The following is a 26773-nucleotide window of genomic DNA, read 5'->3' on the forward strand; positions in this document are numbered from 1 at the left end:
CCCTCCCCCCACAGTCTCCTTCATTTAGCGGCTGAGGCCGGACTGGGTTACGGCGCCGTCATTGGATGAGTGGAGCGAAGGGAGGGCTAATGTATATCGGCTCTCAAAAACACAGTCTCAGGAAAACAGGAAAACACCACGCCACACTAGTAGCACAGGAGCGAGGTTATAGACCAACCGATCTGCAACGCTGCTTGTTCTAGAAATACCGCCAGGATCCGGAACTATCGCAGGTTGAGTTCGATTTTGTTGGGGATTTTTCGGTACAGAACTCGCTGTATGTCCTACAACACTTCTACAGATAGTCTGTGTATGTTTTACACTTTTGGGAAAAACATAAATGGTAAATAATTATGTAACCCCACTAGCGTAGAGGAGGGGCACTTAGTGCACGCGCTGCGGGGGGCCTCGAACTGAGCCCACCAGGATGGGAATGTAAATAAACTAAATAAAAGGGCCTCTACCTTGCCTCTTGTGGCGGAGCCCCATAATTTTGCGCTACGCCGCTGTGTAGCCCCACCTAAACATGGTAAAAAAAAATACAAAAATAATGTAACCCCACCTTAACCTGTTGTATCCATTTTAAATTTGTTTACAGTTGTTCAGTGGTTTTGATGCTTCGGATTATTCAACTATACAAATATTTTTTTCTTTTTCATGACTTCTCTGTTATTGAATTTAAATTGTAGTGCATTTGTAAACACTTCTGAATTAAATCAGTCAGTGGGTCTCAAAAATGTCCTCGGGCAGGTAGTCGCTCACTTGGGTCACGTGACGAGTTTGTACCGCGACAAAGCCCTGATACCGAGTGATTTTAATTTGCCAAAAAGATTAAGGTTTAAAGCATCGGTGCCAAGTGTAAATAACTCTGATTATGTCCCACATTTTGAGGTTCTGACCTAAATGACATTTTGTACCAAAGAAAGGCTTATAATTACCATTATGTTCTACTTGGACCGTGGAGTTTCAAAGGCACATTGTATAACACTAATGTGCATTGCACTAATGTTGCATTATGTTACAGAGATTCAGATAATGTATCAAACTAATTTCTAATTTTTGCTAGACATTGATGTAACATAGGAAAAGATTGTGACAGTTTTAGTTAAGTGATGCCTCTGTCTCTCTAGAATCTAACTGGTTCTGGGCACCATCCACAGGCAGAAAAGATAGACTCCAGTGTACATTATGTTACACCTCCTGAGTTCTGCCATTTGTCATTCATTAGAAACAACCTAAAAACGTCCATTTGAAGCAACAGCTCTTCTGCCTAGACGAGGAAGAATGATTCTAGTGTGAAAGGGGAAAACAGGCTTTTATAGAGCATGCTTTGACTGAGCAGAGGTGTGTGACTCCTGGTAAGTGATTATCCAGTGGTTGCGGTTATATGACAGTTCACAGTAGTTCCTTTTGCTAATGGCAACCACCACCTCATTCTCCTAAGCTATAGGGTAGGCCATCCTGCCTTTTTGAAATCCATTAACAACCATTGTCTTTAATGGATAAATGGCAAAATACCAATAGCAAAATATATGTATTCTTTACAATAAGTGTTTTCAATGCACTATCCTTAAAAAAGCTATTTTTTGGGAAAGCCCTGATGATCTCATGGATAGTAAAAAGAATGTGGGAAAGGAATAGAAAATATGTTAACTGCACAAGCTTTGTACAATTTACCTGAAGTATTTTGTCTTCCCGTGTAGGTCGAAGAGTCAGTGGCTAAATTACAGATTTATAATTTTACTTTATTGCTTCATTTAAAAAGGCCCAAACGCCAAATGACTGTAGTGTGAATTTTAATTTCTCTCCTAGCATGAGCAGTGGCTTGTGGAAGTGCTATTTCTGCCTTTAATTCTCACAAGGAAACCAGATTAACTGAAGTATGACTTTGTGTGTGTGCAAAGGGCTTCAGCACAACAGACTTTAGGTAACAAAGCACACTTTAAAGTTGAGCCCCTTTAACCCCAGGTCTGACAGCCCTACCCAGCAAACGTACCAGATAATTAGAGGACACATGAGTGGTATAAAGTAGCTTGAAAACTCAAGGGAGGATCACAAAGAAATCATTTTCAGAGTCCTGCACCTTCAGAACGCCATAAAGTTTCAGCAGTGCTGTGTGTTAAACTGAACTGTGTTCAGCAGCATGGTGACCTGTGTGTTACACTGAACTGTGTTCAGCAGCATGGTGACCTGTGTGTTACACTGAACTGTGTTCAGGGACATGGTGAAGGCTTTCTCATGCTCCTAAATGGTAGCTACTGCTGCGTGACTTGGTTTGAAACTAAACAGTGCTGTTTGTCTTAGTGAGGCTGAAGATGTGGGCATCTAATAAGATGGGGACTCAGAATCCTCTTTCTACAGTTATTCTGTTATTCTGCATTCTCTGTTCTAGTTATATATTCTGTATTCTGATTATTTGATAGTATAGAAATAATTTAGAATGAAAGGTCAGTGCTAAGGAATTCTGACAGTTCCCTGTTGGAGCATGGTAATTGATCAAGAATTAGTATGATGATTTGGGATTCACAAAGGATATATGTAATCTTAGTTTTGACAATGCCTGTGAGATAATTCTTCCTGCTTCTGCAGCAAAAGTGAATGTTGCATTAAGAGTTTAATGACCAATAATTGAATACAAGTAGCTAAAATGAAATTAATGGAAAGGATTACAAATGTGATCATGTTTGCTTAATCTGCAGTTTGCCTGGTAGGATGTGTAGTGCAGGTGAGAAGAAAATGCCATAAAATGCCCATAAAGCAAAGGAGAAAGACAACATCACAGCCATGAAACATAACATTATCAATTCTATAACCAGTGGACTGGCTTTAAGTGAGTGATGTTCTTTTAACATAAGCGATTCCTCAGACCCTTATGTAAAGACATCAATAAACAAAAGATGATAAACAGTGTTGCCATAATGGCAAAAAATGTGGAAGTGTGGTCTCTGTGCTTCAGAGATTCTCCACTCTTTCACTTTCCTTCCCAGGTTCTCAGAGAGACTAAGAGACACTTATATCATATTCATACTCATTTATACTAAAATGGATTCATCCATCCTCAGACACGTTCTGTTGTTTTGTACCATACATGGCCATGATGATTTTTATCTTCCTTAACATAGTAACTTTAAATTGGGTGACGTATGGTCTGAAGTCTTCTCTATGCTGAAATCTGGGAGGTAAATATGTGTCTCTGGGCAGGAGTCTACGACGGTGGATAAAAAACCTGTGTGACAGGATGAGAATTGCTCTGCTTGAAATATGTGCGGTAACTGAGCATGAATAGGGTTCAGCAGAACCGCATGTTTTCGTCATGGGTCTGATTCTTGTTATGACACAGTCTGAAGTGCTGTGACCTGATAGTCTCTCGTTTAGAGTCTCCCTGGTGTTTTTCTCACATCAGTTCATCTTATGTGTAGCTGTATATCTCAGAAAGAATGACAACATCGTCTTTGTTAAGCCTTTGACCTTAGTGAAGACCAATCACAATAAAATGGATTCTTCTTGATAATCCTATTAAAAAAACAACAACAAAATTCAGTTGGCTTATATGGGTTTGACTTGATTAACTTTTGAAGTTTTGAAATTTTGTAGTCCTGAATTAACACTTAGTCTTTATTTCTGTTCAGCTACATTCAGGTATTAATTAAACAGTGGTGTTTTAGCTATAACTATAAAACCTGTATTTTTCAGTGTATTTTTCAGTGTTTTTTTTCTCCCCCAGGACGGAAATGAGAGGGAGGAACCTAGAGAGATTAGAGAGATTAAAGGAGGGGCCTATTTATTTAATCTTTGTTCCTCGCCAGCAAAGATTTGAGATCTCTTCTATTCTTGGTATCTACAAAGAGTCCAGTGAGCTTCTGTCCTGCTTCTGTCCTCTCCCACCTTCTAAGGGTGGCAGCTTGCATGGTGTTATATGGCTCACCTACTAAAAGCCATTATGGTTTGCCACACAAACTCTTACTTGGTTTTCTGATGGCAGGGCCAGCAACCATATGACTGGACTGTGATTCACATTTCTAAACTGACCAAAAAATGGTATTTCATGACTTGAATCAGTACAGGAACTAGTGGGCTAAAGCGTCCCCACAGTGTTATCCTAGAGTTTATTTGAAGCCTGCAGGTACTTCCTAAGGGAGTGAGATCAGACATGGCACTGGCCTTTGAGGCTCTCTGCTGGACATCCTGTTTGCTGGAAAGAAATGGCCTGACTCCAGCACTGTGTGTGTGTGCACCCAAGAGTGAAAACAGAGAAGGTCATGGAATGGCGGACTGAAACACTGCGATGTGTGATCTGTGATAAGCTGTGCCTTGATACCTCCACCCACTGGTGTCCAGCAGTGCACAATAGCAGATCAATAACAATACCACATGCCCCCAAAGCTCCTAAACTCACTATGTCCAAATAAGCCTAGTAGTGTCGTGGCATAGATTTGACTCATAAGCTGAGGCACCAGGGGTGAGGCCACATCCAAGTATTTTCTACTCCTCATCAATCACCAAAAGGATAAAGAGAAAACAGAGCCAACTCGCAATGTCTGGGCAGTCATAATACCAAATGTCTATGCAGACTTAATGCTGATAAATGTAAATCTCTTTGTTGTGGTTGCAAATGTCAACAAACAAAAATGTATATTTACATGTATTTACAGCACTATTACAATCCTTTGGATGCACAGAGCAGCACTTGAGCCGCCACTTTGTTAGATGATGCATCTGCAGATGGTGCTATATACAGCGCAGGCCCCAAGCTGGGGCTTGCCACCCTGTCAGACCTGCCTATGTGGGCTGCATTGATCCTCATGGCACAGCAGGCATTTGCAGTACTGTAGCTGAGTGACATATTGCCTTCATTTCTATCTCTGCCTGTCATGAAGGCATTGCGAGGACAGTGATTTATTGTGCTTGTTTTCCAGTGGTTGGCTGTGGGTTATAGGGACTGAATATAAATTAAGGTGATTCCAGGCGAGACTACTTTGGTTAGACTGGTGTGGAAACAATGTTGCTTCCTGAATGAATGCCAACATGCAGAACCAAAAACAACTGAAATTGTAATAATGCATCAAAAGTGACAGTAACATATATTTTTTTTAAAGGTGATTTCCAGGTTGTCAATGACTACATATTTAGTCATGAATAACTTTGCTAAAACATCAAAGGGGGAAGTTTTGAACAGGACAAATTGGAAAAAGTGCTCTGGAAAAAGTATACTGGAAGTACACTGGAAAAATGACTCACAACATTTTACATTAGCTTCATCCATGATGTCACTGCCACCAGCACTTTTTTTTTTTGCATAAGCTCCTGTTTGTTTATAACTAAATCAGGAGCTTTGCTGGCTAGTGACAATCTGCAAACCATCTTTGCTGAAAGTCAACATCTCCTATACAGAGTAGTTAATCTCCTCCTCCTAGAACACCACAAAAGGAGTATCTATCTCTTATTTGGGCTTTGTTTGACTCCAACAGCTAAACAAATCCTAAAGAGGTTAATAATGTTGCTGTGTAATTCAGGTAAATCATGTAAAGAGACTAGATGTGCAAATCCAATGCTACTTTAGAAAAAAGAGAGGGAGGATTCAACACAAGAGCCATTGTACTGATGCTGTAATTCATCAAGAGGTCCTTGCAGACATGCAAGCACATGCACGCAAACATCTAATACACATTCATGGTCACTGATGCCACTGCAGCTTTCTTCTCCAAACACACAGTGAGTGGCATGTGTTTATGTGTGCACACGTCCATGTGTGCTTGAGTCCATGTGTGCACAAGTCCATGTGTGCATGTGTCCATGTGTTCACAAATCCATATGTGTGCACGAGTCCATGTGTGCACGAGTCCATGTGTGCACAAGTCCATGTGTATGAGTCTATGTGTGTATAAGTTCATCCATGTGTGTATGAGTTCATCTATGTGTGCAAAAGTCCATGTGTGCATGAGTTCATGTGTGTAGGAGACCATGTGCATATGAGTCCATGTGTATATGAGACATCTTGCCTGGCTGCCAAGAGGTTTGGTTGCAAAGAGACATTCCTCATGTAAGTGAACTGGCCTGATAGCTCTCTGGCATGCGTATCCAAATTCAGATCCAGGAGATGGGGGTACAGTGGAGCCTCACAGGAGCCAAGCTACATGCAAACGCTGGCGGCTGTCTGTGTGTGTGTCTAGTGCTCTGGTTTACCTCCTGTGGCTCTGTGTTCATAGCCACACTCTACTGTAAAGCCAAGCAGCCTGACCTACACTCAACCCTGTAATGCAGCCCTTTCGATAACATGCACCTCTGCCCTCTCCCCCAAACTGTATATATAGCTCACATTATATATTTTCTTCCCCCCCCCCCCCCCCCGAGGACTTCCAGTGGACAATTTTCTTTCTGTTTCAGAATAGGAGGTGTTCAATTTGGCTAAGAATAACATCATGTTTCTGAGTGTGCTGTGGCCCCTTGTTACCGTGGCCAACCTCCACTTGACTCTTCCTCTCTGATAAAAGAGCAGGCACCTCCGGACCCCTTCATTCCACACCCACACTGCTGAGACTATAGTGAGCAGTGTGGTATATGCCACATCACACCTTCATCTTCATCATCATCATCATCATGAAGGCTGAACTGGATGGGGGAACCTACTGTAATCCACTCGCACCTAATCCAGTTAAGAATTTAATGTGTTTGATGCAGTTTTATTGTGCAAGGTGAAGTCCCTTGGTTTGACCTCTTGGTTTGGCTGATTTTTGCTGTTCATACACTTGTATGTACCCTCACAGAAGCTCTTCTATGTGTGCATGTCTATCGCGAACATGCATGCACTAATATACCACAAAAAGCAGTAACAATAATATGTGTTGTAGACTTAAATATATGGGCCTAGACCCACAGATTCTATATTTCCTAGACCCAGATTAAGACTAGACTAAAAAAGGATTTTCACTTTAGGACTAGGGTTAATCTAGATCGAGGAAACTATTCCTATAGAAATATGTTTCATCTCTATAAAAGATATCACAAATAATTTCTGCAGCAACACTGAATGTTCATTTTGCAGTTCACCTGAGGTCTTACTGATTCATTTCCCTGCTCTAAGGTTAGTTTAACTGTCCCATTCACTGGTTGATATAATGCATTAATGAATGTCTTTTATGACCAACATTATAGATTGACATAATTACCCTGATAGAGTTCTAACAGGTTTCAAACATTAATAGCCTCTAAAATACATTTTGCAATCAAGGACTACATTTGCATTTTTCAATGCAGACATTTTTCCTCCATTGTTTTTGCTCCATTAACCAGCATTCAACTCCATTAGCTACCATTCAACTCTAATTGAAGTAAGTTTTAAATGCACATTGGCAGACATACATACAGACAGACAGACATGCACGCACACGTACGCACACACATACACACTTCGCATATATCCTTTGTCTTAAGTGCTACACAGTAACATCTGATAGCACAGTATTAAGTTGCTGAAAATTAATTCTTTCCAGTTCATTTTCCTTTTGATCAAAGTAGTTCTTGCATATTGCTGGGATTAACATACTGGGTGAAGAACATATTTGCTCAAACCAAAACAAAATTATATTTTGAAAAAATGTGTGATCATTTTTCAATACTGACAAAGAAAACAAAATAAATTCATTTAAAGTTTAAATGAAAATCAATTGTTAAGATAAATGTGGATACATAGGGGACAGTTGCCTCTCCTCAAATTTTCTGCCAAACAGGCAAAAAAAACCAAAAAAAACCCAAACAAACAGTGAAACTGAATTATAAGTAATTCAAGGATTTATTTCCTCTAAAATTTGAAATGTTACAGTGTCCAGTTCATTGCAAGACTACATTGACTTTCTGCACTTTTTAAAGTCATGAAATATGGAACACCTGCAGGCCTTTCCAGCCATGCATGCAGTGACTTCTCAGTTCTCCGCTGCTCAGAAATTCATGCCTCGTTTCTTTTCCCCTGATTTGATTTGCTAATTTCTTATGTTTTGGAATTCTAAAGCAGCCTAGGGCATGAACGTTACAAGTCCCAATTATATGGAGAAACAAACTGCAGCTTGTGCCTTCGTGTGGAAGATGAGCAATACAGGAGCTGGAGAAGCTAAGGTCAGTCGAGTCTTCTGGTCTTTGGAAACGAATGCTGGCTGAGCATGTGGTAACAGCCTCCTCGGCACAGCTGGAGCAGAGCAGAGAGAGGCTCCATGGATTAAGAACCTCTCAGACATGGATCTGCCTGTGGAATCCACTATCACACAGCTGAACCAAAGCTCTGCTGTAAAGCAATGCATCCAGAAAACAAGTCTGTGGAGATTCTCCAAAGCAAAAAGAAGCTTGGGGGAGAGGTTGGTGGCGCAATGGGGGTGAAGACTCTGAAACCTGATGCAAATAGCTCCCATATGTGTTATTTGTACGTAAAATAGGAGGTAGGAGGGGAAAAAGCAATAAATATTACTGAATGGAAAAGTGAGTGTATGTGCAGTCTCTAGTAGTGTGTGTCTGTGTGTGTGAGAGCGAGAATGTGTGTGTGTGTGTGTGTGTGTGTACACTTAGAAATCTCTGCAGGTAATAAATGGTTGATTTCCTGGAAAAGATTTAAAATCGCTGCCAAATCTTTGTGTGCTCAGACATGAAATGGTTTGCTATTCTTATGCTCTCGACTCCTTCACAATCGCATGCAGCTGTGACAAAGTGACGTTTCAATGTCATCCCTGTAAACCTGACTGAGTGAATAACTTTGATGCACCAAAGTAAGGTCATAACCCATTCCTTAAACATCCACCTTTAGGGTGTTTGACTTTTACAGTGCTCTGTTTGGTGAGTGAGAGAACAGTCGTTGCAGTGTGTGCCTTCAGAGCGCCAGTTGACAAAGGGTTTAGTGAGTGATACTCAAAGTGTTTTGCTGTTTAATTCCCTGTCCCTTCTCATCTCTTAGTGATCTGCTCATGAGGACACAGCCCTTCCCTCTGTGGTACAACACAGAGGCCCCATGATTGGATCCTTGTTGCCTCTTTAGGGTAAGCCAAGCTTATTCTGCTGTTCCTTTTCCTTTATATGACCCAGGACTGCTGCATCAGCTCTGTCTGTGCGACTGAGGCAGCAGAGAGGAAGCGAGAAGCGAAGTTCCATTTTCAAGTTCTTTATTGTTTATACTTTTTCTACGTCGCGTCACCGAGTCTAGTGGATGGGTAGGAGCGGAGTAGCTTCTCTCCAGTAGGCTCGCATCATTCGGCTACTAATATGCAGCTCCGTCCTTCCGAACCTGTGGGTGTATAAATAAATGTGGAGGTCAGTAAGGTGCAGGTGTCTCCTGTCAGAAGACAGGTGATTGTGATCGAGTAAAGCGCATGACACGGTCCTGGTCCTGCGGGGGCGTGTCTCCCCCTTTTGGGTACCAGTCTACCGTGACAGTCTGGCCTGGATGCGCAGCTCTATGAAAGGGATTAGCGCTGTGTGTGTTAGGAGCCTTCATGTCTCCTTTTTCACAATTCACTGGGCAATAAAATGTGAGCTTTTCTTTTCCTTCCCTAATTAAAATATGCTTTATACTCTGTTTTAATGTTTTTAGACTTCTTTGTCATGTATGGTTTTTAAGTGTGTAAATCTTACATTAATTATATATTACTAATTAATAAATAAGACTGTTATTGCAATTAAAATATGTACAAAGTTACTTTACAATGTACAATGCATGGGTTTTGCCTATATTAGGCCTCAGGAACATCCCTCTTCAGTGTCCAGCAGTAGTCTGTCAAGATTGAATGGGTGCACTTTCCTTGGTACCAATTTTCCATTTCCATTTCCATTTCCATTTTCAGCATTTAGCAGATGCTCTTATCCAGAGCAACTTACAAAAGTGCTTTGTCATTTACTTATAGAATACATCCTAGTCAGAATGAGCTAGAATACTGTAGAAATACAGGGATCAATGCTGATGCCTAGAAGTACAAAATACATAAGCTCTATCTTAGACAATGATAAGTGCAATAAACAATAAGTACTAGAGTTTGTTCCATACTATATATAATGACATATGAGTATACTGGAACAAAACAACTATGGGTGATTCAATGTGAAAAAATACATAATAAACATTTATTTTTGCAGGAAGCAAGATCCTCTGTCTCCCATGCCCAAAGCCTCCTAAAGACAGCTTGAAAGCTCTCCAGGAAGCATACACTCATCTTCAAGTGCCCTGGATGATACCAATCATGCCAAGAGGTAGAGCTGTAACCAACTGCCTTGAAGCAGATGTTCTGTGCACTGCTATCTGAAACGAGTAAAACTCTGGCATCTGTTAGTGGTCTGTTGCTTAATGAATTCATGATGTAACAACCCCCTGAACCAAAATAACCCTAAGGGACATTCAAAATGCAGTAATTCTGTCAAAAAGTGGTGCTTTGATCATTCACAAATGCTGCATTTTTAGACAAGCACAGGACAAGCACAAAGAAAGGATCTGTGTAGCGGGAAGAATTGTTTACCAACTAACTCTCTGTTATTATAGAGTCATTAGTCATTAGCTGAACATGAGTCTGGCCTGTTCTTGTCATGTCAGTAGGTGGGATAATGTTTCCTTTCACCAGGTCTGCTTCTGGCGACTTTTGGTGACAGCCCATATTTACTCAAAACAAAAGCTACAGACAAGCAGATCATCTCACTGAAAATACAAGAGAGATCATTTCTTATGCCAGCTTGCATCCTGTAATTATACATTTTTTTGTAACTCTATAACACAGAAAACAGAATGTCCATTGTTAAAATGTAGTTACTGCTATTGGTTTGATATATGCAGAATAAATTGTGATATGTTAGGTGGCAAGTAATCCTATGAGTAAATAATGAAGACCAGTGAAAGTCTTAAGGAATGTTTCTACCTGCCACTGTACTGAAGATGCTCATAATATATAGTTTGTATTTCTGCATAGCTGATATTAATGTAATCTTCCAGCTTCTGAAGGCAGGGTAAAGCTTAGGAGCATAATTATTTACACTCAGAAGTAAGAATAAGCACTCCTTTTTCTGGAGGAAATTCTCTCACAAAATCAAAAAGATTTAAAATAAGGCTCCATTTAAATCATTTCTCAACATAAATCCAAATAGCAAACAAACAAAACCAGGACAAACAAAGACCTTCAAGTCCATGAGATTTTGGAGACTGCATTTTCTCACTTTGGGACGTCTCTCACAGTATCAGGCTGTTGGGTGGTGGTGTGGGAGAAGCATCTAAAGAAAACAAATATGAAGGTAATTGGAGTCAATACATCATAGATTTAATACTAACCTTACATGGGGAAGGTTACAGTCAGCAGTAGCCAGGCTTTCTCCCTGGACTGGTACTCTGATAAGACCTTTTCTCTGTGCAGGGATACAGGAAAACAGTGGAGGCTAGAATCTGAGAGATCTGATGGTCTCTGCAGAAGCTCCTCAGACACTCACCAACTTCCTGGTTCAGTCACTCGACTGATAGTTTGACTGGAGATGACGTCCAGATGTTAAACTCACACTGACAGTAAAATGTTCCATAAAGGCTTTCTATACCGGAGACACAAACAGCAGCCTTCTGTGCTGTGGTTCCAGATCCTCCAGCAATCTGTAGTAGTGAAATGTGTGGTGGGAGTGTTCTTCTGCTGTCCAGAGCTCAGTGGGAAACCCAGATAAACAGATAAAGCAGCCAAGCTTAGAAAACCAACTGCTCAAACACCATAAGAATGGTGATACTTCTCTCAAAAGATGGGATGGCTTGGAAATAATCTACTGAGATGCAGGACCAAGATCTTTGGGGACAGGGTAGTGGTTCCAGTAACTCTGGAATTTTCAGGGGGTATTAACTTGGATCTATGCACTGCATAATTATATACATATATAGACTCCTGATCATGTTTTTTGAGAGTTGCACATCAGTTATAAAATTTCATGAGCTGTAGTGTTCAGGTTGTTAAAAGGTCTGTCTGGCATGATATGTGTCTGAGTGATTAGTGAAGCTCTTGGGAATGCAGGTCTTCTTAGTAAGTTTGTTAACTGGTCAGCTGATTTTCCAGAAGCTGCCCAAAGATTCCAGAAGGCAGGATGTATGATGGATCCTGGTGATGATCCTGCTTCACATACTGTAGAAGGGCCAGAGGGTTGGCTTTGGTGTTCTTTAGTCTGAATGTAATAAATTACCAACCTAAACATCTGTGTTGGTGATAAGTGAGTCACTGAAGCTTTCAGATTGGAGAGGTGCAGAGTGAAATGAGGGAGATGACATTCCAGCAAGTGAGGCCACTCCTCAGCTTAATAGCAAGAAGCACTGAAGTCATAATTCCTGTCTGCAGCAGAGTTTCTTGGAGAAGAATAGAGGAGTTCCATGAGCAGATTCTTGGAGGAGACTTTAGCTGTGTCTCCTTCACCTGCAGACAGCATGTCCCTCACTCCCATTTATTTTCAACAACATTCTATCCTACTGTAGATGGGCCGATAAAGCCCTGTGTCAGTGTATTCCTACACAGTGGCAGTTTACTTAACAGAATGTGTGAATATAATGTGTGGTGCTGGGTTATTGGTGTAGTCCTAAAGGTTGTGAGGCAATAGTTCTATGGTCTTAATCTTGCTAAACACCTCTATCAGGTCTTGGTGGACAGATTGGACCATCAAATCCTGAAAGATTTCTGGAACTCCAACAGACGTGGAGAAGCAATGCATGCTTGGGCCAATCATCTCATTCTCATGAAACGCTTGGGTTCACCTCAGCCATGTCAAGACAGTGAGCGCATTTGTCATATATTGAATGGCAGCTTTGAATTATGATGTTGTGTCCGGGCATTTTCCAAGGAGCTGTTGCTGTCTGCTCACCTTCCTCAGTCAGTGTCTGCTGTATGTAGTGAAGCCTTCTGCCACAGACGACCATGGACATGAAATTGCCTGCAACTACACCAAGCTTTACTGTATACAAAAATCCAAATCATAAACACATAAAATATGGAAATGAACAGAGACAAGTAAATGGGCACTTGTAATACAGGCTCAGAATGGTGAACAATGGTGAACAGACTTATCAATGAACAGAATAAACAGATCATATTAAACTGAAAGGCTTAATAAAAGCAAATGAGGATTCAACTGTCCTGCATGTCACTCAGCTGTACCTGCTGTCTTGCATGTCACTCGGCTGTACCTGCTATCCTGTGTGCCAGTCAGCTATACCTATACCTGATGTCCCCTTTTTTTTCCTGAGTGACACACTGTCCTGTGACACTCAGCCGTATCTGTTGTCCTGCATGTCACTCAGCCATACCTGCTGTCCTGCAATCATTCAGCCATAATTGCTGTCCTGTGTGTCTGGATGTATTGACCTCCGGCTGTGGGTGATCTCCATCATTACCAGTTCTGTCTCCATTAGCCCCCATGTTTCTAACTCTTTCAGTCTCAGCATTGTGTTGTCTCTTGCTGTACTAGCTGAGTTTGTGAGAGTCATTGTTTTTGGTTTTGGGTTTGTATTTTGTTTTTTGTTTTTTGGGTTGTTTTTTTTTTTTTGGGGGGGGGGGGGGGGGGTTGTGCTCTTTAGCTTGCTGTATGTGATCCATTACCTATTAGTTCTAGTGTTATGAGTCTTGTTTCACCTGTGTTGTCCAGTTTGATTGTGTTTAAATCCACAGCCTGTTTCCCATGATTCTGCATCATCTGCTTGCCCAGATTCTGATTTGTCTCCTTTTTGTAGCATTTTTCATCAACAAATTCAGCGAATGTATCCTGTGTCTCATTTATTACAGTTTCCGTATGAAGTGTTTCTTCTATTCTCACTGGATATGCAGCCTGTGCGACGTCGAACCCCAGCTGTGACCTCTGCCTCCATCTGCCCTAAACTGATAGCATCATTTATTTGCCTTATGTGTCAGCAATCCACTCCATTAAGCAACCAAGCAAGTGTGAATAGCTTTAGCTATCAGTCTTTCTTTGTTTACCTGAGGTAACTGGTAGGACTGGGCTCTTAAGTGGTGCCGACGAGCTTTGCTGCCATACTGAAGGTGTTCCAGTGTGCATGCCGCAGTGGTGTACTCCACTCTGGCTTGCATTAAAAGCATGTGGAACTGCTGGGTTCCTCAGCACCCTGCCTATGATCTGCATCCTCACATCTGGAGAGCTTGCCGTGTGTGTGTGTGTGTGTGTGTGTGTGTGTGTGTGTGTGTGTGTGTGTGTGTGTGTGTGTGTGTGTGTGTGTGTGTGTGTGTGTGTGTGTGTGTGTGTGTGTGTGTAAATTTATCTGAACAAAAATGCCCTTTATTATTCTGTTTTACCAAAATGATGTTTTCAATATATTGTGGGACTTAGTTAAAAGATTTTTAGACTGCACTGAAATGTGTGTGACATGAACCATTCTCCCCAGGCTCAGCTGCTGGGGGTGTCCTTCAACTATACAAGAGTATGATCACACAATTAAACCCTCAAAAACCATTCTGTTAGGGCACTGAGACAGCATTCGCTGGAATTACTTGGAACACAGGTCATTCTGCAGTATTTTAATAAGCACTTGGGGACGAGAAACACCACCACTCTGTCGGCACATCACTGATGGAACTGAGCGATCTGTGCCCACTCTTCCCTAACCACTGTTCTACACCATGCTGACCTCAGCAGCATTAAAGGGCTTTTAACTTGAAGTATCTGTTGCTCCATCCCAAAGGCTAATATAAGCCATATTTCACATATACTGAGTCATTGTTTTTGACAAAGCCTGCCACAAATGTCTTAAATCATCAACAGGGAAAACATTCAGTTAATGTATGATCGACTCAAAAGGCTCCGCTCTAGGAACAATGCCAAGCTTCATCTTCACAACACGACCCATGCAAACCAACGGCAAAGATGTGGCTTTGTTATTTCTGTATCTCATTTGTACAGAAGGGCAGAGGGCCTATTGTTCTATATGTATATAATAGCTCATGTATTAAAAAAAATGCTGACGGTTGGAGAGAGAAGAGGGAGAAAGCGCTCTCTTTTGGTTTGGCTGTGTTTATATTCAAGTCTTTCAGTTTAAAATCCACTGGGACTAGAGCACTGGGCAGCCACATCCTCTTGAACAAACAAATGCATAAAGAGGACATAAAAAATAAATCCAATTCATTATTGTTTGTACCATTATAATAAATTTATGCTCCAAGATGAAGAGTTGGGACCATTATTATGAATATATCGCTTACTGCTCAAATAATGAGTCCTGTTAGAACCAAGGTAGTTTAATCAAACCAGTGTTGGGACTTTGATATAAGAGTCAGTTTCTTCATGTGGTCCTATAATGTTGTCTTGGTATATTGGTCAGTTGATAGGTTGCAGTGGTTGCTGTTCACTCTTAACAAGATGTGCCAGTTGTATATTGATTTTTCTCGTTTATTTGTAACAGCAACTATGCAGCCTGCTTCCACACAGTACTTTGAAAATGAACCCAAACCAGACGTGATATTAAAAGACTGAAGAATCAGTCTTGAAGACAGTGGGAATTCTTTTTTCTGATGCTGGTTCAAAATCCTGAAGCACAACTTTAGTGTGGTGTTTTGTATATGCAGGAAATGGCTGGCATTTGAGCATGCAAGTTTGTCTGTCAGTGGGGGACAGTAATGGCTTTTGTTGTGCATGGGAAGTCGCTTTAGAGAAACTGAGCATACTGTGCATACAGAATATACCCCCCTCCAATCACAAGAGTATTTACATACAATTTGCTTTGCAGTCTGTGGTAGGGATCAAATTTCTTGTGCAAAAACCATGACTTAAAGTGCTGGACTTTAAGAGTGATGCGGTGTTTTGTGTTCAATCATTGGTAATGGACTATAGTTATTTTGGTAGAAACAGCAGACGCTTTGCACAGCCTCCAGCCCCACCACCCCCCACCCTATACCCCAAACAAGCAGCATGTCCATGACACTGCTAGACTTACCTTCTTCCCTGCAGACTCCAGATCCTTTTATTCTGCTTCTAGCAAAGCGATCGTCTTCATCCCTTTGCTGGTTCTGTTATGGTAGGGAGCAGTGCTGTGGTCCTGGCACTGAGCCTGTGTGTATGCCTCTGCCTTTGGGTTGTTTGTGTTAGGCTGTGTGGTCAGACTAAGGAGGGAAGGAAGGAGGGAGGAAGGGAGGGCAAGGGGGGGGGTCCCCTCACGCAGGAGCTGTGTGACAGGGTCTATTGCAGGAGCCAGCATACACTCTTAATGGAGCAGAAATGTACCCCCGCTTCCACCTCCCACACTGCTCCTCAAGCCCCACTGCTTGTGAGATGGCCCGGGGCCGCTCGATCAGATAAGCACTAGAACTGATGGCCCATGTCCCGCCCTCCAACCCAACTCACACTGCAGGGTGAGTGCATAGCCACTCCCCACCCCCCACCCCAACCCACACATGCACGGATGAATTTTACAGAACCTCATACTTTATAGTCTATAGCAGTCCCTTAGATCTGTATGCTTCTCAGCCAATGTTTATTCGTTCAATTACATGTGTGTTAAATGTGTGGTAAATTATTGTTTTAACCTTGTTTTAATGTTTAAAGGTGGCTGATGAGCTACCTTTAAACTATTTACAAAAGCTTTTCAGAATAAGCTGTTTGTTACATTGCAACATCCATCAGATAAGACTGAGATAAGATGTCTATGACATGTAACCTACCTAACAACAAAAGCCTTTTCCATGCATGCATGTGTTTTTGGTGTCAGCTGAAGTACAAAGAAATGCAAAATGCTTGCCCAAGAATCCTCTGCTTTTACCCAAGCTTGGCCCCCTTCCATCTGGCTATGTATTCAAAGGTGTTGCCTTTTGGCACACTGTTACATACTTTTCTAGTATCACCTGTTACTGTCAGAATTAATCTAATTCCTCTTGAACAACATCCATCCTTTTTTTCTTCTTTGGGGTGTGAATGAACTACAACAGCCTACTTCAGCTATTTTGGACAAAAGCAAAGTGTTATACAGATATTACAACCCTCCAGTAGACTCAGGTCTTGAACCCAGGTCCAACACGTGGTAAACATGCTAGACCTGGATATGAGACCCAGGTATGGCTGTTGCCTTGAACCTTACATGGTATCAGAAGTGGAATGGTGCCACAGAAGCCTTTGGGAGCATGCTCATGGTTACGGAACCCAACCCCTGCTGTTAGGGGGACAGTATAAAGCCTAGTGTGTGAACACTGGTGAGGGACATGGGTTGGACTCTGGATGATGAAGGGTTGGAGTGCAGGTGTGTGCTTCCTGAAGGGGAAAGTAGTGTGGCGACTTAGACCATCACCCCTGGAAGGAAAGAGGGTGATGTGAAGGGGATCAGCATTTCAGGCAGGTGAAATGGTGCTCTGGCTGCTATGCCAAGGAGCTGGCTTTTTGGTCCACAGGTTAGGGCCCATGGTTATTGTGTCTGGGACCTGTTTACTGTCCCTTGATCTAAATGGTACTGCATGTATTCTTTAAACTCTCCTCATACTCAGAGAGTGAAGTGTATGTATTGCTTTTTCTTCATGGCGATTATCAGTGATGCCCTTGAGTTCACCTCCCCTCAAACCCACCTGTACACACATCTGCACACATACTCTGCTCTACCTAAACAAGGGCAGTTAAATAACTGACTTTTACCAGCCATTAGGGCACTACTAGAAAGCATGATACAACCATGCAGGCATGGAGGTTATCACATGTCGTGTGTACACATTGCACACTCAAAGACATTAGCTTTAACATGGTCCTGAGCAGACAGGACGAGTTCACTCATTCCCAACCTGGATTCATTTTGCTTCTTCTTTTGATGCCATGTCTGTCTTTCGATAGGCCTGCAGACACATAAGATAAAGCACCAAGTCTTACATTCTAGAGCACAATTTATCAGAAGCTCAGGAGAAACAACAATAGTATGCGGCAATTAAGATATTCTTTGGTGTAATAATGCATGAGAAACTATTTTGTAGCCTTCAATGACAGACGTAACAGAATATACCATGTACCTCTAGCTGCAGCTTCTTTTTCAACACTGTAAGATACCCTGCTTCTTCCAAACAGGAGAAAGTCTCTGAGGTTTGTTTCCTCTTTCATCATAAATTCACTGGTTTGCAATAACCCTGGCCCCAGTCTATCATCATATCTTCTTATGATGGCATCTTGGAAATGCTGGATTAGCAGGGGATGGTATTTTATGTAACTCTGCGCTGAACTTAAGCGGCATTCCTCAGTGGACCGTTAAGAGGGCAAAATTTAAAGGTATGTCAGTTGGTTTTGCAGGCTTAGAAAGATCATAGCAATCTGTCAGAGCAGCAAAAAAGAACAGAGTCAGAAGGTGGGCCATTTCAGGACTCATGATACTTAAACACAGCAAATCACTGTGTGGTATACTGGGGGGGAGGGGGGGGGGGTTGTACAGTAGGACCCTCAATAGCAGACATCAGGGCTAGGAGCCAAGATAGCAGGCTTGATTACAGATTGTAAGCAACAATCAGATATAGGTCTGTTTATGTTAAAGAAGAACTTCATACATGAGTTGTTAATAGTAAATCTGCACATGGTTATGCCAACTGAACCTTCTTAGATGTTTGTTAGGCATGTCAGCATTTTAGGGTCATTTTAACATTACCCTTACTATCATGCACTTTAAATGATCTTATTTTCTACTATACTCAGCAGCCATGTCATAGTACTATTCCTATTATGCAATCCACTATATATCTGTTGTAATCAGCTAAAACATGTTTTTTTAAATATTTGCGAAAGAGAAATTAACTTTTGTGTAAATATTGTAACGTCAAAGCCACTAAGATATCATGAATCACACTGCCAGTTCCTACGTAAGATGCACACTTACAAGATAAGATGCTGAGGAGTTTAAAAAATACCCCACATATTTCAAGGTTACCCAAGAGTTGTGTGAGTATGGATAAAAGTGAGTGGGTAATGAAGATGAGGAGGAGAAAGAGAGGGAAAGAGAGAGAGACTACCACAAACAATGTATCAGTAGGGAACAGAGTGCACTGATCTCTCCTCTAAAGGATCTAGACCAAATTAATAAATAGTTGTGTCTTCCAGCATGGGTTCCTCCCACCCACTCGACCGCTTTGGTTCTGTTGCTGCCTAATAACACAGTACTGCATGAACCTATGTCATTGGAAAAGCAGAATTCCCAGCTCTCTAACCCTCTAATCCTCTAACCCTCCAACTCTCTGTCTTTGCACCTTATTTATCCTGAAGTGTAATGGGGCTTCCATCTTGCTGGAGTGCCTTCAAATGGTTAGAATCTGGAGCCTGCTTACATTCCCTTCCCTTATCAGGAACTTGACTGTCAACCATACCATCCACGGGGCTGAAGTATGTGCTAGTGCTGTGTTTCCAATCTGCTGGCTGCTAAGCCCTGTACTGTGAGGAAGGATCTGACTTCACACCACTGCTCATGTAATGTTTCCGATGTCTAGAGAGGAGTGCATAATACTGTGTCCTGTGCTCAGGCCCCAATATGGGTCTCTCCTGCTCTAAAAAGCCTTGCTAATCTCTATTTTTTCACTGCTAAATAGAGCCATCTGAGAGTACTCCCATGCCACTTACACAGGGATACACACACATTACACGTGCATGCATGCACAAACACAGATTTTTCAACAAGCACACATTCAATGTTCTTATTCAGTACTGCCACACTAGATAATGCCAGCTATTTACACGGCAGCAAAAACAAACTGCTGAGGTACTGACTTTTACATGCCCCACCACCCACACACACCCACATACATGAACACACACAGCAGAGTCAGAGTGGGCCATGTGCTATTTGCTCTGCTCAGGCGTGACCCCTCACATAGGTCCTCTCAGCATTATGCAGGGTTTTGTGCTCGAAACTCTACTGAGGTAGCCACCTGCTTTGGAATAACTGTTTACGTGCAAGCCACTGGAGCATGGAGAAGTTGCTGAACTTGGCATCAGAGCAAACGTGTGGTTTGGGGGGGTGGGGGTGGGTATTCTGCATAATATTAATGGGTGTTTATGAGAATATATTATTAATGGAGAAATAAGAGTGCTTTTTGTGAGAGAAAGAGTGAGAGGTGGACTGACCTCTAGACTTGATTTCATATCATTGAGGGAAGTGGGAGGGTGGTTTTATATCATGAGTTCATTGCTGCGGTGGGCCCATATGGAGAAGGCCTGTGATGAATCACTGAGGACTGTTAATACCACACACACTGCACAGTCTCCTCTGCCAAGAATGTGGGTCACAAGTGAAGCACTAGCCATGGGTACTCTATGACCTTACTGCCTGCCCACCTTACTGCAGTGCACCTTATTGCCAGACAAATTCTAGACAACACAAACTGCAGTAATATTCATTGCACCAACCTGCACACATGAAGCCTCACACGTTATGCAATTGTTTCTTTTGGGTTGTTTCTGTCCTGTCAAACATGTAACAGCTGCAGATCACTCCCTCCCACTGCGGTTGGGCCGCAGTTGCCGCCCAATGAGATCAGACTGGGCTTCTATCAGACAGCAGAGCTCATCACAGATTCGGCCATGTCGTTGGATAGCGCCGGTGTATGAAGAAGGGTCCGAGCCAACCCATCACCTCCACCCTCACTTCAGTGCCTCTGCAGGCATCGTAGCACACAGGAGCACACTATGAAAGTAGGCTGCCAGCAAGGCCATTCATAAAAAAAAAAAAAAAACAGTTAGCATAATTTTAACAGCATATCTGGTCATAATAATAATAATAATAAATAAATAAATAAATAATAATTAAGCCATAGAATCTTTGCATCATTGTTATCTGAACTGTATTAAAACAATATTTCTTTCCAGTAGAAAAATCTGACTGCAGCACATGCTGTGGTACTGAGATCATTGTCGTAATATACTGGCACTGTGCCCTAATTTACAATAATGTTGACACATTAAAGGTTTTTTTTGGCATTCCAAAGCTCTCATAAGCCTATTGAAACGATTTATTTTCCTTCATTAGTGGGAATGAGTTCAAAAGGTTTTGTCTCTGCATTCTATGTTGTTACTTCTGAAAGCAAGCCAGAAGACAATGAAATCGTTGCATTAAATATTTTTCCTTGCCAAGTGATTCATAAGATTTTAGCAGTAGGTGCGTAAGTGTTAGGCCCTGGAAATTATCCAATGTAGCAAATATTTGCGCATTATTACATACAATCAGAACAAAATCGATTCAGTCTTTCTTTGTATGCTTGGTGGGCGTGCGTGTTATGAGATTTTTACTTAACCTCATAAACTGTAAACGAGTTAGTGGTATTTTCAGTGAAGAATGACAGTTAGACGGGTGATGACATGTCTGTGCACACCTGTGCAGTAAAGCGTTTGCTTCTAAGAACTCCGCTGCCACTGAAAATGCCTGCATGACCAGAACTCACATAGCTCACCCCCGATTGCTGGTTAATTTGTTTTGGCATTGATAAGTTATCAATTAATCATCTTGTCACACAGTTCTGCACCAACTTTAGTAATTTTCATTTGTATATTTATCCTATGACAAATGATGCAGGAAAAAGGTGTGTTGTGAAGACATACTACATGTACCTGTAGTTACCTTTATGTTATACTACATGTAATGTTCCTGTAGTTACCTGTATATTATGCTATATGTAATGTACCTGTTGTAATCTGTATGTTACACTAGTTACTTGTATAATACATGCAATGCAATTGCAGTTATCTCTATGTAATTTTACATGTAATGTACCTGCAATTATATCTCTGGTCTACTAAAGAAGTAAATATGGAGAGACATATGGTGATTCTACATGTGTAAACGAAAAATGAGAAACACAGAGAGAAAGAGAGTGTGTTACCCAGCCCTTATGTGGGTGTGGATGTGTGTGTGTGTGTTAGGGATAGAGTGTGTCACCCAGTTGGTGTGTGTGTGAGAGAGTCACTCAACTGAGATGTGTGTGTGTGTGTGTGTGTGTGAGAGAGAGAGAGAGAGAGAGAGAGAGAGAGAGAGAGAGAGAGAGAGAGAGAGAGAGAGAGAGAAAGAAAGAGAGAGAGAGCATGTCACCCAGCCAGTGTGTGTGTGTGTGTGTGTGTGTGTGTGTGTGTGTGTGTGTGTGTGTGTGTGTGTGTGTGTTTCTGTGAGAATGCAAGGGAGAAGCCTCTGAAAAGCTGTGAGTGACTCTGCTTGGTGCTTGGTAGGGTAAGCACACAGAGTGGAGCAGCTGGGGCCTGTTAGCAGGTGTATGGGTGGACTGTTCTCTCTCACTTTGTTCTGTCTTCTGCAGTGAGCACTTACCAAACAAACAGCTAACACACACACACACACACACACACACACACAAGCACACGTGCGCACACACATACACCCACACACATGCATACCCACACATGTATGCATTCACACATGCATGTGTGCACGCACACACACACACACACACACCCATACACACCCATGTATATATGCACACACATAGAAGCACAAACACACACCACATACATACACACAAATGTGCAAGCACATGTACTCATCTCAGTGGCTGTAAGATAATGTAAATACCCTTTATCAAGGTGGTTAGCAGGAGACAGAAAGCAGCATATTGTGTATGTTTGACCACTCTGGTAAACATGAAGGAGAACACAGGCCAGTACACCGAGGCTCAACAATGTTTTAATGACAGCTGATATCAGCTCCTACTAATGGAAAATGTCCCAGTCATGCTGCAATGCAATTTCTGCTCCAGATTTTTTTAAATGACAGATGGCAGCATGTAAACAGATCTATTAAATATGGTGGTGTGAAAACCCTCCCCTGCATATGGGCAGTTGTCAGCGAGAGTGCATTACAACTGCGTAACATGATCCTGTTAAGCATAAGATGACGGTACACGCTGCAGGGCTGAACAACTCAGTTGAAGGAGTTTTCATTTGCCCTTCTTTTCAGTTGATGGCGATATGCTTTTTACTGAATAGTATTATACCAGACAGCACCCAGATGAAAGGTGTGGGAGCTAGGCAAGATTGCATTTTCTGAGCTCAAGTATGTTATATATGAAAATACAAAAGAAAAAAAGAACTGTTTCATTACACTTTGGTTATTCTGCTTCAATGATAAAAGCACTATGGTATAGCATACATGAAGTGTAGTTTATAGAAATGTGAATTCAAAGATGGGCAAGATCTCCATTTTCTGTGTGTTTTGGCTGTTGGAGAGGCAAAGTATCTGTGTGTCTTTGTTGAGAGATTGTGTTTCTACGAGTTTTGCGATAATGCTAAGATAACATTTGGACAGCTGCTTTGCACTCATAAAAAAGCTTTTCACCTGCTGCACCACTGCCTGCTGTTGACCAGAGGGAGGAGGCGGATCTGAGGGAGAGGGGGCGGGTCAGAGGCAGAGGGGGCAGGCGTCCCCTCTGGTCAGTGGTGGCAAAAGCAGATGCCATGGGCCCTGAGAGAGTGCCTGACATATGACATATGACCCCTCCCTCTCCCCATGTACTATACCCACAGGCCTGCATGGCCAGTGAACTTTTAGGAACTCAGGGGTTCTCACACTCACAGCATCAGACTCCCACCAGCCCACCACCACCCTCCACCCTCTCACCCGTCCTAGGGCATTCCCACAGATTCCCATAGTGGTCTTCCCAGAAGTCACAAGGTTCAGGGGAAGAGAAGAAAGATGGCCTTCTGAGGCTCTGCGCCACAGCAAGGGACTCATACAGTGCATGGATTGTGGCATTTGTAATGAAGTTTGGGAGGTGTGGGGGGGGGTTCTTCATTCTCAGAGTTGACATTTAAGACCTCCGTGAGAGGAACCCTCCACCACTGTCTCTTCCTCACTGTCTATTCATTTATACCTGGCTATCAATTACACCCACTATTTCTGACTCTTACAGTATAATTTACCTTTGAAGTTTAGAAATTCATGTGATATAAATGTTAAGTTTATGTGTGTCTATTCAGTAACTATCATCAAGAGCTTATTTGTCTCTTTCATTCAAGCATGTGGAAGGGAGTGATGGCTAACATCTTCAGATAAGAAGGGATCCACAATCTTCTCCAGGTCACTTGCTCTGGAGGCTATGCCCCTACTGCCCCTGCTGCCATCTACTGCCCCTGATGCCCTGACTTCCCCTTGGCTGGTTGCTAGCTTGCCTGGATGACTTGCTAGGGTTGACCTGCCACACAAAACCCAACAAAGGCGCCTAGACTCACTATTTAAATGCTTACACCAGTCAAACCAGGCATATACTTTATCCATGCTGTTGAGAAGGCCACTGTCCTGCAGCGAGCGCTGTGTAGAACGTGCACAGGGTCTCAGCACGGCAGCTTGGAAACGCTGGCAGCTTCCCCTGGATCCACCGTATTCACTAAACGTTGGCGAGGGGTGTACTGGGAACTCTCTTCTTACACTGAGGAGCCAAAAGATGTCTGCTGACCTCACTGTGAACCAGGAGGCTGCTGCCATGGCAATCGGTGCCATTCTTCTCCTTTTCACGGTTGGTGGTCATGGAAACCGGTAGCTTTCTGCACCCCCAAGACTTCAAAGGGAAGAGGCAGTGGACACTCAGGGGGCCATGGCAACTGACCACTTGACCCACAGATGCCCTGCCTGTGGTGGTTGAGGAAATAAAGAAAAGGTTACAGCATCATGGTGTCAGAAGAAGGGGTGGGACTGTATACAAGGTATTAGTGCTTCATAGAACAGGCAATAGACGGGGGGTCATTTAGTGGTGGTCTTATACATTCAATTAAAACTGGATCACTTTTAAGGATTTTCTGACCCACTAGCTTACTTCCTGGATCTTAGATTTGAAGAGTTACTGAGGCATTCTATTTAATAAGGAGGCAAATGGGAACAATTGATAAGAAGTTTGATATACATTTTGTTTTTAAACTCCAGGCTCCAAAAAAAGGTTTTAATGAAAAAAAAAAAAAAAAACAGCTGTGGAGGTACCATTCCAGGATTTGAGTTTATTGGTTTGCATGAGTGTTGGATTTACAGGCATTGGATTAGATTTGCTTTTGAGGCCAAGTGATCTAGATAAGATCCTGATCTGATACTTTGTTGCAGATTTTGATACTTGTCAGCCTGTACCAATGATAGCGAGCACTCACAGAGGTGTACTCTCAAGTTTGACAACAACCCCCCTACCACACACACACACATACACATCTGGTGTGATCTCAGTCTGGTGAAAGGGTCAAACCCTCTGAAGTGGAACTTTCCGGTCCAGCGGTGATGTTTGCTGATCCTAAATGTGGGTGAGCATGCGTGTTTGTGTCAAGAGGGAGGCCAAGCGGGGGGGTCAAGCCACACAGGGCCTTATCTCGCCTGTATCCATGTCACCTTACAGGCACCCTCAGTCAGGATCTGGGTGACAAAGAAGGTAGCCCACCTACTCTGAGGCAGTTCATGGGGCCAGCCAATCAAGCAATCCCATGGGCCCACATGTTCTGAGCCACTGAGGCCTGCTACCAGCAAGCATGAGGACAAGGGAAGAGGTCAAGGGAAGCTCATGTGATGCTTCACATGTGTTTACAAAAGGAAACTGACCTATAAACTTTGTAAGCTCAGCAGAAACAAAACTCGGATGTTCACTCATGTGTAGCCAATTCAGTATAGCTCTAAAAAAGGAGGATGAAACAGAAACAATGTGTCTGCTGTATTCCAAAGGTTGTACATCCCCCCTCCCCCCATCTCTGCAATGACTGGAGCGCCGTCAGCTGACCTGTGTCATTATGATGATGAATTGAGTCAAGTATACCAGGTGGCACTGTTAATGGCACACTGGCTTTTTATGTTTCATCACTCAACTGTAGAGATGGCATTTAATGCTGGCTTCCATTGCACCATTGCACCATCTGAATACTACAGTTTAAATTTAGATACAATAATGAGCTTCATTCCTCCCCTCAGAGTGGGTCTCTCTCTCTCTCTCTCTCTCTCTCTCTCTCTCCCCCCCCCCATATACACATATGAAGTGGCTGAATCTGCACTTTCTGGGAGCCAGCCCTGGAGGGAGGAGCTACTGAGCTGTTTAGGCTCTTGTCCCATTAGCCACACCCAGATGCGTTCCTTGGGGCAAACAGTCCAATATAATTTCTCTTCTCTTTGACAGCACCCACAAAGAAGTCACTGTAATGGCCCTCCCTCGTCCGGAGTTCTCTTGCCTCACTCTCTACCATGCCTAATTACCCCAACGCCACAGCCAGTCCCCTTTCAACAGGTGTCTGCATCTGCACTCTTATCTCCAGGAGACTAATTATGTGCTGTCGGCCCATAGCAAAGACCTTCACTCCATTTCTTTTGAGTTGCTTCTGGTGAAGTAAGTTTATGTTTTCTTGTGTTTGATAGCACACTTCTACCCACCAACAACTCCCAATTTCGATTTCTCATTACCACCAGCAGTCGTGTTTAGTTTTGAAACGTAATGAGGTTTTGTGAAAAGCTGTATTTCCCCCTTCTTAATGGCTTTCTCTCTCTTTCTCTCTTTATCTCTCTCTTTCTCTCTCTCTGTGCCTTTGATGGCATGTTGCTTTGAGCTCCACTCTCCTCTGAGTCTGGAAATACCCCAAGCAAGAAGTGCCCTGCTTCCACTGGACATGTTCTGACACGACTCAAGCGATATGAGCTCCTCACTTAATGACAGCCTGGCACGCATAAATATCTTTCCATGATTGCATCTGATGTGATATTGAGGCTTTAATTGTGTGCTCATGGCCTGAATGAGTAAGAAAGAGCCAATGTGGGGCGTTGTTGGCATGACCATTTGGGCGGAGCTGGGCTCTGGAGCGGAAAGCCTCTTTATCGTTAAGTAGCTTGTAGCTGAATTAG

At 42.5% G+C, this 26773-nt stretch overlaps 2 long non-coding RNA genes across 3 annotated transcripts; one reads left to right on the plus strand and one right to left on the minus strand.

Annotated features, from left to right (window-relative positions):
• Positions 1-143: 143 nt before the first annotated feature.
• LOC113573665 lies at positions 144-20439 on the plus strand. 2 transcript variants are annotated; one of them, XR_004776418.1, is made up of 4 exons: positions 144-277; positions 8936-9017; positions 10108-10221; positions 20403-20439. It is a non-coding gene; the product is annotated as an uncharacterized LOC113573665 (long non-coding RNA). The 2 variants fall into 2 exon arrangements; XR_004776417.1 differs by lacking the exon at positions 20403-20439 and having other exon boundaries at positions 10108-10480.
• LOC113573564 lies at positions 9114-16197 on the minus strand. Its single transcript, XR_003410223.2, has 4 exons — positions 15911-16197; positions 12835-12909; positions 11134-11226; positions 9114-9262 (listed from the first exon to the last, which is right to left on the minus strand). It is a non-coding gene; the product is annotated as an uncharacterized LOC113573564 (long non-coding RNA).
• Positions 20440-26773: the final 6334 nt, after the last annotated feature.

The sequence above is a fragment of the Electrophorus electricus genome, chromosome 8, assembly GCF_013358815.1.
Source record: "Electrophorus electricus isolate fEleEle1 chromosome 8, fEleEle1.pri, whole genome shotgun sequence".
In the NCBI taxonomy this organism is placed as follows: Eukaryota; Metazoa; Chordata; class Actinopteri; order Gymnotiformes; family Gymnotidae; genus Electrophorus; species Electrophorus electricus.